Below are 13904 nucleotides of genomic sequence, written 5' to 3' on the forward strand. Positions count from 1 at the left end.
TTCATTCTTCATATCAAACAAGAAATAGATGGATAAAATAATGAAAATCTTTGGCCTGAAGGCTTAAAAAACCCCAACAAAACCTACAAAACAAAAAATCCATAAGACACTCACAGGAAATAAAAAGCAGACTCTTAAAATTTAGTGGGTTAATGGAAAGGTGTAAATAGTTTAGAGATATTTGCACATTACTAAGATTTTTAAGTACTAAAAAAAATTAAAAAACCAGATACTGCTGATTTCTTGCTTTGGATAGATTACCTTAGTAATATATTTTGCTAAAAAACACTCATTTCCTCAAAATATTGCTGTAAAAATTTAGCATAATTTAACAGAAAAAACTTGTTCTCTGGAATAAAAAAAATCCTGCCCCCAACAACCACAAAAAAAAGTTTACTGTGAATACCTCTGGATTTAAAGCAAATTCAAAATTAAGAGAGCTAGACACAGTGGTTTATTCAAACACACTACACAATTAGCAACTGCATCCTCATACATTTCCTTCTTCATGTTAGTGTGTGAACCACAGTCTAAAACAAGGTGGATTAACAAGCCATCAATACAGTAGCTGAACACTTAAGAACTTTGATTACATTTCTCATTCCCCAACCCACAGCTTAAATGTATGGGTTTACATGAATTTCTACTTAGGTTTTTGTTGAAATAAAGAAATAAAAAAAATTTTAAAAAATAATAAAAAAAGGGGTAATGCCTTACTTTCCTATATTTGCATTTGAGTGAGAAGAATAAGCATTTAAATATCCCAATTAGCATATTTTAACTTTTTCCTAAAGAATTTGTATGTCATTTGTTTTTCTTTTCCTATTGCCTTGCAAGACCATTTTATCAACAGATAAGGAAAAATGAGGTGTAAGTATGACAGTCTTAAATCCTTCCTATACACGTTTCATTAAATGCTTAATCTAATAATGCAAGTTAACATCTATTTAAATCTAATAGCATACAAAACTCCATTTTAAATAATGTTAGGGCTGGATCTAGTTTAAACTAACAAAATCCAGAAAATTCAGTTGTTTCAGATTTCAAAACTTTTAACAGCCATGCCTAAGATATCATAGGGTTTCATACAATGGCTGATTTTACATGTGATGTAATAACTAGGCATGGGTTGCATTTATAGCTACATATCTGTTTCAGGAAAATTATTTAAGTTGCCTTAGAAAAGCAAGAGAAGTCCTTAAAAAAAAAAAAAAAGCCTAAATGAGTTGACAAAGTAATCTGTAACAGTTCTTTTAGATAAGCAATAAGCTTTCATTGTCAGCTTTCAAATTATGATTCAGTCAACAAGGTCTGTAGAGCCTCAAGTGTATACCTATAATACAAAGAGTAAAAGTGACCATGAAAAGTTACATGAGAAGCACTTCAGCAAAGAAGTCTGTACATTTTTATCTTTTCAGCTTCACTACAATTAGATATTGCAAAATAGTTTATGAAGTGTACAATTTGCAATAGCCACACCAATTTTTAAGGGGCCAACACTGCTGCCCTTATTTCAGACTCAACTTCCAACAAAATCAATGGCAGTTTTGCTAACTAAGAACTACAATAGCAGAGGCTAAGAGTAAGACAATAGAATACACACCACATCTCTTGAAAGTTTCACCTATGCTTTGGGTCATGAAACAGCCATGCTAACTACTAAATGCAAGGCGTTTCTAGAAAAAAAAACACATAATATGGGCCAAATTTCAGCATTAAAATGTTGTACAGCAAATCAACACTCAAAGTAGATTCTAATGATAACTGACAACTGCAGCACTTTTTTTGAGCTTGTTAAATGAGTAAGACAATTACTGCAAAACCTCTTCTCTTCAGAATTTATAAAAATTAGACTTGTCTAAGTTCAAAATACTTCAATATCTTTTATTCATTAAAGGAAAGAAAGTTTGCATCTAATGAGAACATGATTCTACAAATCCTTATTCATGATAGGGAGTCATTAGGACTACTTGTGTATTTAAAAGTTTGCTGGATTAGGCCCTAAATTTTAAATCCCTTTGATTTACAGTTGTGAACCTGAAACCACCTTTTTTTGCTGAATAAGAATCCATGAGAAATACTCTGAACTTGTGTCAGACCAAGGAACACTCCATCAAACTTTCACCTTTTAAATATCTCACAAGGGAGCCTTAGATACCTTTGCCTTGCAATATAATCCTGATTTTCATTAACAAGAATGTAATTGCTTTTGTACAGAAAAAAATAATGAACAAATTCAAAGACGTGTTCTGTGAAATCCATATATTCCTAAGAGAACTAGGAGGCAAAAAAAAAAAAAAAGGAAAAAAAAAAGAAAACCACCAGAAATGCAGTACATTCAGAGCAGAGTTTCTGGACAGACTGTTAAATATTTATTTATTTGGGAGCATATTAGGCATGTTACTCAAACACTGTTACAGCATTAATAAAAATCCTTTTACTGTAATTTTTAATCACAGAAAGAAAGAAAGGATCAGAAATTAAAGAATTACTTACTCACTAATCACAATATAAGCTTATATAGTTATGTTTCACTTCCTATACTTTCTGTATTCAAAGTTTTGTTTCTCAACTGATAATTTGCCATACGAGGTTTTAACTACCCTAAAATCATAGCATTATATGAAAAATATACTCAGAACATGTCTGCCTCAAATACTTCTTTAACAGGAGGTGTATTACTGGTAAAAGCCAGCAATTTTTCAGTTACACTAGCCATCAGTTACAACAATGAGGAAATATGAAATTTACACCTCGCTGGATTTGCTTGGTATAAATTAACAGTTACTGGGATAATCTAAAATTTTGGGTTTTAAAACTTCTTTTATTTTATGGTACAATTGCTTCCTACAAAAAAAATGTGCTCTTGAAGACAGACAGATTTGATTAAGGATAAAAAACTGGATTCCAGCTGAAAGCTGGAATTGCTAAAGTCACGACATGTTCATAAAATTTGTTGTACTGTAATATATTTTGCTGAAGATAAAGTCTTCCAGTTTTTACTACTCCATTTAGTATTTAAACAAGTTTATTCAATCCAAGAGCAGTTACTATTTTAATTTCAATTGTTTATACAAATGGTTAGTTGAGATTATTCACATATAAGTAGATAGGTTATGATTACTCTGAATGGATTTCTCAGTTTCAGCCAAATTAGTACTTCTAGTGCAAAGCAGGACTTGCAATATGAGTGTAGCATACTCCATATTAATTATTCTTAAATGTTCACTGGTTTACTACATAGTGTCTATTTACTAGCAAATAGATAAAATAAATCAAATTTCTGGCTATTCTGGTACAGGTGGAGGCTCTGAAGACAATTTTTTCCTGTTATCTGGTTCTTTGCTTGTCAAGTAGCTAGTTATTAATGCCTTTAAAAACAAATTTTGCACAGTACATTGAAATGCACTCAGCTAGCTCTCTGTTCTGTTCTTTAACACACCCTCCCAACCGAAAAATATAGTGTTTATTTTAAAATAACTTTTATCATCCATACTTAAGTTTTTGGATTAGCAGCATTTCAGTTGGAATAATTCCTAAGACAAGAATATGAGAACAATACTATATGGAGAATTTATGTAACTCCAATGATCAAGGCTGTTGCAAACCCAGCCTTTTATACATATTTTTAGCTACTTCATTTCCTTTTGAGCACAGCTTGTGTAAATACTTTTACTTAGTCTTTAATAATTTTACAGAAGGTGTGTAAAGAAGAATTATTTTAACAAAAAAAATCTTGAACAAACCTAAGAGAACTGGCCTATTTTGAATAATCTGAATAAGTTATACTGCTGTATACATTTTTTACAATAAAGAACATACGTAATAAAAGAAACATTAATATAATATATACCATGCTCACGCTCCATCAACCTTCCAGAGAGAGTTTTTCAATCACAGGAGTAAGCCGTTCTCCAAAATCAGCTCTCTATTGAAAGGTCAAAACCTGCAATAAAAGTGTCATGTATTATAACATATTTCCAACACCCACAGTTTCATGGTTGATCCCCAAACATAGATGTAGGTCATCGGCTTGACCCTCGCATTGTCTATATTACAGGAAATCCTAATTTTAAAAATACTTATTTTTTTTTTTTAACCAAACTGACTTGATTAGGAACACCTGTGATATGCCTCTTTATTATCAGAAGCCTCCTGAAACAAATCAGATTAGCATGCTTCTGCTTTCATTCTTCCCACAGCATTTTAAGATGAAAGTAAGAGGAAGAAAAAAAAAGGGGGGGTGGGGTGGAGTGTCTCCCCTGCCCCCAGTCTCTCTCTCCAGCCTCCAACAAGCAAGCAGGTAAGTATAAACTACTTAATGGATGTGTGATTTCAACTGCCGTATTTCCCAAAATATGCTACAGACTCTAAAGCATTTAACTTCCACTGTTTTTCTTTAAAGAAATTTAAATTTTTTTGCTCTTCAAGGCAGTACCGTTATTGCCTTTATTAAGATGTAGCCTACAAATATTTGCTACTTTGAAACATATAATGGAAATATTCTAGTCATATAGCACACTCTGAGAGATTATATAAAATTTCAAAACTTAAAGGTTAAAAAAAAAAACACACACAAAACCCCCAGGAGTAATTAGCCATGATCAGGTAAGAAGAAAGTACAACTTGGTAAGTACAGTAACCATAATAAAATTTCTACTGGAGGAAACCATGCATTCACACAGCCAAAATCTTAAATTTATTTTGACTTTATTTTGACTTTTTCACTGTAGATACCATGACAAAATACATCCTATGCCTAATAAATGAGTAGCAGATGCCTAGATCAGGTCACCTGTTTACAAATACTTCCATAAATTTGTTCTTTATTCTTTAAGTGTATTCCAGAAAACACTAAAACCCTCCTCACGGCTATGAAATAAAAATAAGCACCCTGCTTTAACAAGAAAAAGGAATTTGTCTTTACTTTCATGACTTCCATATATCTTCTATTTCACCTTTTTAAAAAAAGTTTCTGTTCTTACACCAGAAACACAAAAGTTCTTCTGAAAATCCCCCCCATACTTATATTGAGATTTAACTAATATAATATCGAAACTGGACTTACATAAACCCACTTAAAATGAAAATACAAGCTTAAGCCCTATTCGATGTGCAATTACCTTTTTCTCAGACCAAATTTTCCAGTGAATTTTAGTTCATGCTAAATAAAATAATTAGCTGCAACTAGATTCAATGTTGAAAAGTTTATTAATAATCTATTTACTGTGGATACACTCATTGCAGTGTCTGAAAACAAACTAAATAGTCACAGGGTGTGGGGGGGTCCTATTTGTAACAGTGGTTTCCTTTAGACATTAGTAACGATCATTGAAAGTCACTGCTACTTTTCAGTTTTGAGCAATATAACAATATCATCTTTAGTTTTAGAACACAATTCAGGAAACTTAACAAAATAAAAGCTAAATGTACATAATTTACATTTTCTACTGTTGTGTGTACGTGGTAATGTGTGTGTGTGAGGTCATCCTTATACACTAGCAACTGTTCATTACTGAGATACAGAAAAGTGTTTAGAATTATACAAAGTTATAAAACTTAGTATTCCAGGTAAAGAGAACCTATTTTTTGAATGGTACATAAAATATTGTTAGATGCAAATATTAAAGTAAAAAACTTGCCAAACTTTAAGTGTTACTGTAGTATAACTCAAGTTCTGCTTCCCTTCTCTAATATTCATGCAAGCCTGCTGGAGTTCTCACATGACAACATACGAAGCTAAGATCAAAACTATTCCTCAATTGTGGTACTATCAACTGCCTACTAATAGATATAGCCCAAAGTTTATCAGAATTGGAGTGTTTAAAAAACTTACAATAAAGGGTTAAAAAAATTAATCAGTACAGACATTGCCTTACACCCTATAAAACATGGGCAGAAATTTTTATTCCTAGTTCATTCTAACCATTTATGAAATTGTCCAGTATCCAAAATTAAGGTATTTTTCAATAAAAAGGATCCTTTTGAAAACTAAATTATCTAGCTTGTTATGTATTAACACATCAGTTACCTCAAAATTCTAACTAACTCCTGCCAATAATGCACAAAACAAAAATAAAATTGCAGAGCAACATTTTCACCAAGTAAAAAAATTTACCAGAAATCTGTGGCTACACATCTCCACTCTGTTTGATGTCCCCTTTGTATTTGTGGGGCATATAATTTTTTTTTCCTATCTTTAAAATACATTACTAGTTCTATTAAAAAAATAGATGGCTGTGAGAAGAGTCACAGAGGACTACGTACAAGAGTAATTTGGGTAGCCTGTTCACACAAAATTTTCCAAGTATTACTGATAATAGAAAAGATCATAATTTTTGAGATCAGGTTCCAGTGTTAGATGTTAAGTGTTTAGAACTTATAATAAGATATATGTACAAAAAACCCCAAAATCACACACACACACAAAAAAAGACCACCCTGTGGAGAACACATTGGTGTACATAAAAGTTATTTTTAGTTTTACAAACTTTATCATTAAAATATTTTTTGTTTGTACACAAAAGCCTACAATTTCATTCCCTATTTCTTTCACAGACAGTCAAAACTAGTCCAAGATGTGCTCTACCTTGACAGTTTATAATGAATGTAAATTAATGGAATGACTTGCAATGGGCCTTTGGGTGTGGGTGGATAACTATCTACAAAACTGAATACCTGCAGCATATTCGTGGAATATAGTGATAAGCTTCTCAGCTCTCCCTTATATATTCAATAGTTAATTGCTTACCAATGCAAATAACAAAAACCAGTAAGGTCCTATAAAAGAAATGTTAACTGTTATATAGCTACTTTTTATGTAAAGAAAGGTCATGTGCTTGTACATATGTAAGTGTTGCAGAAAAGCACTGATACACCTGTTAGGATGGCTTTTGACATTCAAGATGGACGAGATGTTCACCTTCCCTAGAGTGTACAGAGGCAAAATGGACATAGACAAGTAGTGTGTACACAGTTCCAGTTGTACTTCACTACAGAATCTGACTTATTAGTCACAAGGATAATTAAAGAAATAAAGACTACAATTTAGCAGCAAAAGCCCTTCTATGACATTACGTTTTGGATGCAATGGTAGGGAGTTCAGAATTCCAGAAGCTAAGCAAAAATACCAAACCACCAAGCAAACAGAGAAAGAATCCCATGACACCTTGGTGTCGTATATATAGTCTGCCTTTAAAATGTTACTACAACAAACTTCCTATGTAATACTTCCCTAACACATGAAAAAGTCACAATAGATATATAGCCACACTTCCAAATTACTATTATGCCTGAAAATTAAAAATCTCAGAGTTACTCCAAGCTTCGGTAGATTTATATGTATAAAATGAAAGGGTATCTCTTAGAAACTTTCAGTACAACTTGGTGGGATAAAAAAAAAAAAATAATAATAATTAAAAAAAATACCACAATGAAAAAACCATGAAGCCTATCTGGATGTTTCTCCTAAGAATCAAGATAAAGGATTAGACTGAAATGAAACAAACAACAAAAAAATCCCTCCAGCCCCAAAACCACACACTATGCTACACAGTATACCTAAGCAATATTCTAGCAAGCATCGAACTTTAACTTTCACTTATTGATATAATACAAAAATATATGTTCAGATCTTAAAGTTCATGTGATATTTCCTCCAAATGTAACTTTTCCAGGGCCAAGTAATCCCAGTTAATGTTTGACATTTTAACTAAGGTGAAAAATGCAAGCAGTTCTACAAGGGTCTATTTAAGCTACATTATTTTTTTCCCCCAAAATATCTCAAAATAAGGAGTACATCAAATGTAAGAAAGGAAAACCTACTTAACATACAATATAAATTGGTATTAGATTGTTGACTGCTTTCATTTTAGCCACACCCACCTTTATGTAATTGTAAAATATGGGAATGGTGCAGCTGAGAAATAAAAAGGCTGAAAAGAACAGTTGTTTTATATAGTCAAATATGTGCTAAGCACAGATTTTAATTAAAATGAAAAATAGGTATAAATTGCATGCTATTGAGCATGGCTGTCAAAGAGTGGTGGGGGGAAATGCATATGCACCTGTACAATACTGAACTATAGATATTTTTTTCCTACATTAGCTAAGAGTCAGGACAGTTATTTCCTTGAAAGTGAAAGTCAGTGTCTGTGACTGCACTTCCACTGCTGAATAATGTAAATCTCTTAAAATCCTGATATTTCGAAGCATACACAGCTACAATGAAAACAGCTTTGTGCACATTCCCATACTAATTGTTGAAAATGTTTCTGAAAACACTCTGAAAGTAGTGATGCAAATTTAAAGAAATAAGTGTTAAATTTCAATAAGATCTTACTAATACCGGAATTTCAGAGACTAAATTGAGTTTTCTAGCTATCAGGGCATAAAAGTATAAATTATAGAGACAAATGAAGCAGCTGTTCCCAGGAAAACAGGACTGAAAAAGCATAACTTGGGTACTGCATTAGAAGAATCCAGGGAAACTAAGGATCTGAGGAAGAAAAACCTCCTTGAACTATTGTATTTCTGCGTTACACAGAAAATACCTTGAATCACAATCCAGTTGCCATACTGGGAACGCTAAGTTTTGCATTTCACTTTAAGACTACATGCTCTCAGCCTTGTACACAGAAATCTTTTGTACAGCACTTCTGCACCCCAACTCTTCTCTACGTCCCTCCTACGTTCGTCGGTTAACTCGTTATTTTCAGTGCTGAGGGTGCTAAGCGCCAGGCGACCGGTTCTGGCTTTGAACGCCGGAGAGGGATGTGCAGGGGGGGGTGGGGGGGGGTTGGTAGGGGGGAGGGAGAGGAGCGGTGGAAGGCTGTGACCCGGTCCAACCTCCCAGCACCGCGTCCCCGCAGGCAACCAGGGGGGGCAGCAGCCGGTCCAGTCGCTGCTGAGCGGGCGCCTTAACGGGGCCCGATGCTGCATTCGCTGCGCATCCTGCGCGCCCGCCAGCTCGACGGCAGCCCCGAGCGCCCGCCGACCACACGGCATCGGGGAAAATATCCATACGCCTTCCTGCCTCCGGGAAAAAAAAAACACACACACAAAAACAACCAAACCAAAACACTAAAAAAAAAAAACCAACAAAAAAACAACCCACCCAAAACGGTCGGCCGGCCGAAAGTGAAGAGGAAAGTAAGAAAAGGAATAAAAAGTAACGCTCGAAATTGTAGCTGGGAAGGAGCCCGCTGGCCTGCCTGCGCCTGGAGCTTACCGCGCTGCTATGGAGCTCCCTGCCCCGCTGCGTGGTGTTATCCCTGCCTGCGCTCCCACCGAGGAACTGCCGCAACAAAAAGCGGTCTGGTTTGTGTGTGTGTGCGCAACTCCGAACCGCGAGCGCCCACGCCAAACCCAGCCCCGAGAGGGTTATAACGGCGTCGTGGAGAAAAACGCACCGTGTCACGTATTATGTGTGTGCGGCGGGGTAATCGCTCGGCGGATAGCCTGCGAGAACGATTTCGGCGCCTATCACAATAAGCACGATCGCGCTTCTACAGCTACGAGAGACCGAGAGCTGCTGGCCACCGAGAAATGACATAGAAACAGCCACCAAAAAATAGCTAAGCCAATGACAAATAGCGACCCGGGTGACAGAGACAGAGAATTTTGTAGGCGGAGAAGAGGTGAATGGCCAGCTCTGATCACAGTATTAGGCTAGGCTCTCCATGGGGAGGGTATTTACTCGTTTTTGGGGGTGTGTGGGAGGAGAGGAAAAACACCTACAAATAGCTGGCACGATTCAAATGGCTTCGGATTATGTTTTCCCCCCTCTCGTTCAGGAAGGAAACTCGCGTTTTAACGCTAAGGTGGGGGGGGGGGGCGGGGGGGGGAAATACCCCAGTGCAATACGCCATGAGCAGCACTTTGGTCCTTCGTTAATATCCAAAGGGACAGAGATGATAAATGTGATAGCATGTGGCAGCACAACCGTCACCCAGGTTTCTGCTAAAGGCAGCTCCGATATCGTGACACGGGAAATTAAGCGCTTGAGTGGGAGGTGGAGAAAGCGCTTAAACGGAGAAGTTAATCTGCTAACACGGAAACAGAGAAAAAAGGCGAAGGTTGTCCTCTTATTTGGGGGGGGGGGGGGGGAAGTAGGGAGAGGAGAAAGAGCGAAGGGGCATTAATCCGGCTTACGAAAACACGGGGAGAGAGGAAGGAGGAGGCGGGGTAGGGGGTGGCGGGGCGGGCGAGCGAGGGAGATGTGCATGTAAGTGGGGAAGTCATCCTGGCTGCTGCTGCAGAGCCGGGAAGCAGGAGCCGCCGTGTCCCGAGCGCTGCCCCGAAATTTCCACGGCGGAGAGGCTGGGGGGAAGGCCGGAGGGATGGATTCGCGGGGGGAGATCAGACGAGAGCCTGTCATGTCATGTCACGGGAGAGCGGGGCGCACACCGGGCCCGCGGCGCGACCCTCCGCTCCGGCTGTCCCGCGCCTCCCGCCCGCCCCGCGCCCCCCCGCCCGCCTCCGCGCCGCTCTCCCCGGGGCGGGCCGCCGGGGGTGCGAGCGGCGCTCCCGGGATCCCCGCCCAGGCCAGACGCCGCCCGACGCCGCCCCGGGGGAGCGGGGTTACCTGCCGGAGGAGGCAGCCGCTCCCGCCCGCTCCCACCCTCTGAGGCTGAGGGAACCGAGTGACAGATCATTCCGGGAGCCAGCGGCGAGACCTGCAGCCGCCCCCGGCAGCCTCCCGCCCGCTGCCCGCCGGGCTCCCGAGGCGACTTTTCCCGGCGGCGGGGTAGAGGTTACCCCCGTTTTCCGAAGGACGGGCTTTCCCCGCCCGCCCAGTTCCCTCTGCCCCAGCCGCGCCCGGTTCCTCCGGCTCTTACCGCCTGTGCCGGTACCCACTCCGAAGCGCGGCGGTGGTGGCGGCGGTGAGGGGGAGAGGAGCGGGGGGCGGAGGGAGGTGACTTTTGACGGCAGCCGGTGCGGCGGCGGGCGGCCCCGCGAGCCGCAGCTCCCCCGCGGCAGCGATGCGATCGGGCATCACTCGAAAATGGCGCCGAAAGAGCAGGGCTCTTCATTCAAATTCGTTAGAGCCAGCCCCGCTGCCCTGGGGCATGCCGGGAAGGGAGGGGGGGCGCGCGCGGGGGGAGAGCCGCTCGGGCTGAGGCAGCGCTACGGACACGGCGCTCGCTGTCAATGCCGCCCCTCCCCCCCCGCTGCACCCCCCTCCCGCTCGCAGCCTGCGCGCGCTCCACGCCCTCCCCGCTAGCGCGCGCTCCCGCGCTACCAACCCAACCGCCACTAATGGGGGGGGGGGGGAGGGGGAGGAGGAGGAGGAGGAGGGGGGGGGGGGGGTGGGAAGAGAGAGAGAGGGAGAGGGAGAAATGTCACCCGGAGTCCCGGCCCGTGGGGGAGAGGTGGCGCGTTAGAGATGTGTGTGGGAGAGAAAGGGGGAGCGAGACCGCCGCCGGCCCCACGGACTTGTCAAGGTAAAGGCGGCGGGGGGGTGCACCGCGTTTTGGGAAGGTAGGGAGAGGAAGCCGGCGGGGGGGAGGGGGATGTGCGCCGGAGGACCTGAGGAAAATATGAAGAGCGCCTCCTTCCCCCCGCCCCCCCCCTGCGCCTCCGAGGACCCCCGCGGCTCCCGCAGCGCTCAGGTTGCAGCCCCCCCGCCGCCCTCCCCAGCCGCGCACCCCGCCGAAGCCGGAGGGTTTGAAGCGCTCGGCGCTTGCCCACACGGCGCGGAGGCAGCCCGCGGGCCCGATCCCGCCCTGGCAGCCGCCGCTCCCCCTCCCCCTCCCGCCGCCTCACGCGCTCCGCCGCACCGGCTCCGCGGCAGCGGCCCGGCTCCCGCCCGCCGCGGCGGCAGCGGCCCGGCGACCCCCCCAACCGCCACCTCTCCCCGCCCCCGCCCGGGTTTGCGAACAGCCTGTGGCGGAGCGGAGCCGAGCGGTGCCGTGTGGGCGCATCTCGGGGCAGATTGGGCCCGCAGTGCCGTACACTGGTCATTTGAAAATAAATATCTCTCCGAGGAACTTGACGGAGCGGGGTTCCACTCCGAGAGCGCTCCCGCCTCGGCTGCTCGCCGTGCTCCGGGGCAAACGTGAACTTTCATTTTCACGCCGCACGCCTCCGCCCCGAGCTGTGACTGACCGTGAGGTACCTGATGGCTGGGGCAGCGCTCCTGGCCCCGTCGCACGGACGGGGAAGCCGCGATGGAGGCTGCGAGCCGCCGAACGCCGGGGCGGGCGGGCGGGCTGCGGTGCCGCCCGAGCCGCCGCTCTGCACTTGACTTCTGACTGCTGAAGGGTCCTTCCCGGGGCGGGCTGCGCGGACCCTGCCTTTGTGGGGACCCAACGCATCCCTGCCCGCGGCTCTCCAGCGTTTCTGACTTCAGTGGCTTGATTTTTTTTTTTTTTTTTTTTTTTTTTTTGTATCTGACACGCTTTTAAAAAATGGGAAAGGAAAGCAGTCGCAAAGCAGAGGCCTCAGACCTGCGAGCTGTTGTTCCCATGACTTTGGGCAAGATTTTCAAAAGTACATCATGCGAGCCTGGGAGCTCGGTTCCCACTGACTTTCAAAATCTTACCTTCACATCTGTGAGCTAGTCCTCTTCAACTCAGCTGGACTACTTGCAGACGAACGTTAGCAGGCTCAGGGCCTAAAGCTTTTTCATGATTCCCCTGCTCCCTACCAGAACTGCACTGACAAAAATATAAGCAGAACAAGTTTTGAAGGGAGAGGTAATTTCTCTCTCTCTTTTTTCCCCCTAACCAACTGACATAGTTGAAAACAGCAAGCTTTTGGGCTCAAAAAGCTTAGACGATCATGGCTACGAAAACTACAGCTACTCAGAAAGAATGTAATTCTGGAGGCTCCTTAGTGAAAAAGTAGTGCAAGCCAACATGTAAGTAATCACATAGCTGATAATATGCATTTATGTTATTATATTTTCTTCGGATTTTAAGTTTGGTATTGCTAAAGAAAGTGATTCCTAATTTTTTAAACTAAGTCCTCAGTGAAAATTATCTAGATGAAAAAAAACTTTTTGTTAAACAGGAGGAAATATAAATGATTTGCACTGTATTCACATTTTTTCTCTTATTTTAAAAATTTTCCAAAAAGTGTGCCTTTCAACTGAAAGCAATGATAGTAAATGTCTAATAATTTTTTTCTCCTGAAGGTTATGTGCCTGTGAAAAGAGAACTTTGCGGTAGAAATAGCAATGAAAACAGTAAAGAAAAATATAAAATTATGATGTTGCTAATACCACTTCTCTGTACTTAGATTATGTATAGTTTTGCCCTGAAATAATTCTAGTTATTATTTTTCACCCATTTTTCCAACCGTAATATAAGATACAGAAGATAGTATGTCATTCTGTTTGACAGGACATGGTATTCTCTTACATGAATCACACTATTGTCCCTTCAGATGTCATTCCTAAAGTTTCATTAAGATTTCTAACAAAAGTCAAATTTTTACATCCCCTACTGTTTTAATACTTGCTCACAGATTCCATACTTAATGCATGTAGGCTCCCAATCCTGTACAGACTGAAATGTGTATTATTAAGTGTAAGCGCACTGAGTAGTTCTCTTCATTATTATGCTCTTGTATTTCAGACTTAAGAAACTAATAGCGATATTATACAATCATTATTCTCAGTATTACTTAGGACTGCATGAAACATAAACCTAATATAATAGTCTTGATTTACATCTTCCATTCATATCTAAGTTAATGCACAATTATAATAATTCAAGGATCAGAATGGGTAAATATTTAACTGGGTATCAGACAAGTGAGAAAGACAATTACTATAGTCTAAAAATCCATGTAACACGAGGTGGGTATTGCATTCTCTGGCTGTAGCATCTGGGAGAGGATCATCAGTTTGTTTCCTCAGTGACTAGTGAAGCCAAAAAGCCACAGCAGGAACATAGCTG

General features: G+C 41.6%; 2 long non-coding RNA genes across 26 annotated transcripts in view; one reads left to right on the forward strand and one right to left on the reverse strand.

Annotated features, from left to right (window-relative positions):
- Nucleotides 1–13904, reverse strand: part of LOC106112677 (uncharacterized) — a 79544-nt gene that overhangs the window by 17304 nt on the left and 48336 nt on the right. For 7 of the 8 annotated variants that reach the window (XR_008747108.1, XR_008747105.1, XR_008747107.1 and 4 more), the window contains exon 3: nucleotides 3854–3946. This is a non-coding gene — a long non-coding RNA (uncharacterized LOC106112677). Of the gene's footprint in view, nucleotides 1–3853; nucleotides 3947–12868; nucleotides 13902–13904 lie in introns of those variants that run through there. The other variant, XR_008747106.1, reaches the window with a different exon arrangement.
- LOC114012923 (uncharacterized) overlaps nucleotides 11326–13904 on the forward strand; it is an 89728-nt gene continuing 87149 nt past the window's right edge. For 17 of the 18 annotated variants that reach the window (XR_008747092.1, XR_008747091.1, XR_008747096.1 and 14 more), the window contains exons 1-2: nucleotides 11326–11444; nucleotides 12742–12862. This is a non-coding gene — a long non-coding RNA (uncharacterized LOC114012923). Of the gene's footprint in view, nucleotides 11445–11464; nucleotides 12115–12741; nucleotides 12863–13904 lie in introns of those variants that run through there. The other variant, XR_008747099.1, reaches the window with a different exon arrangement.

This window comes from Falco peregrinus, chromosome 4 (genome assembly GCF_023634155.1).
Source record: "Falco peregrinus isolate bFalPer1 chromosome 4, bFalPer1.pri, whole genome shotgun sequence".
In the NCBI taxonomy this organism is placed as follows: Eukaryota; Metazoa; Chordata; class Aves; order Falconiformes; family Falconidae; genus Falco; species Falco peregrinus.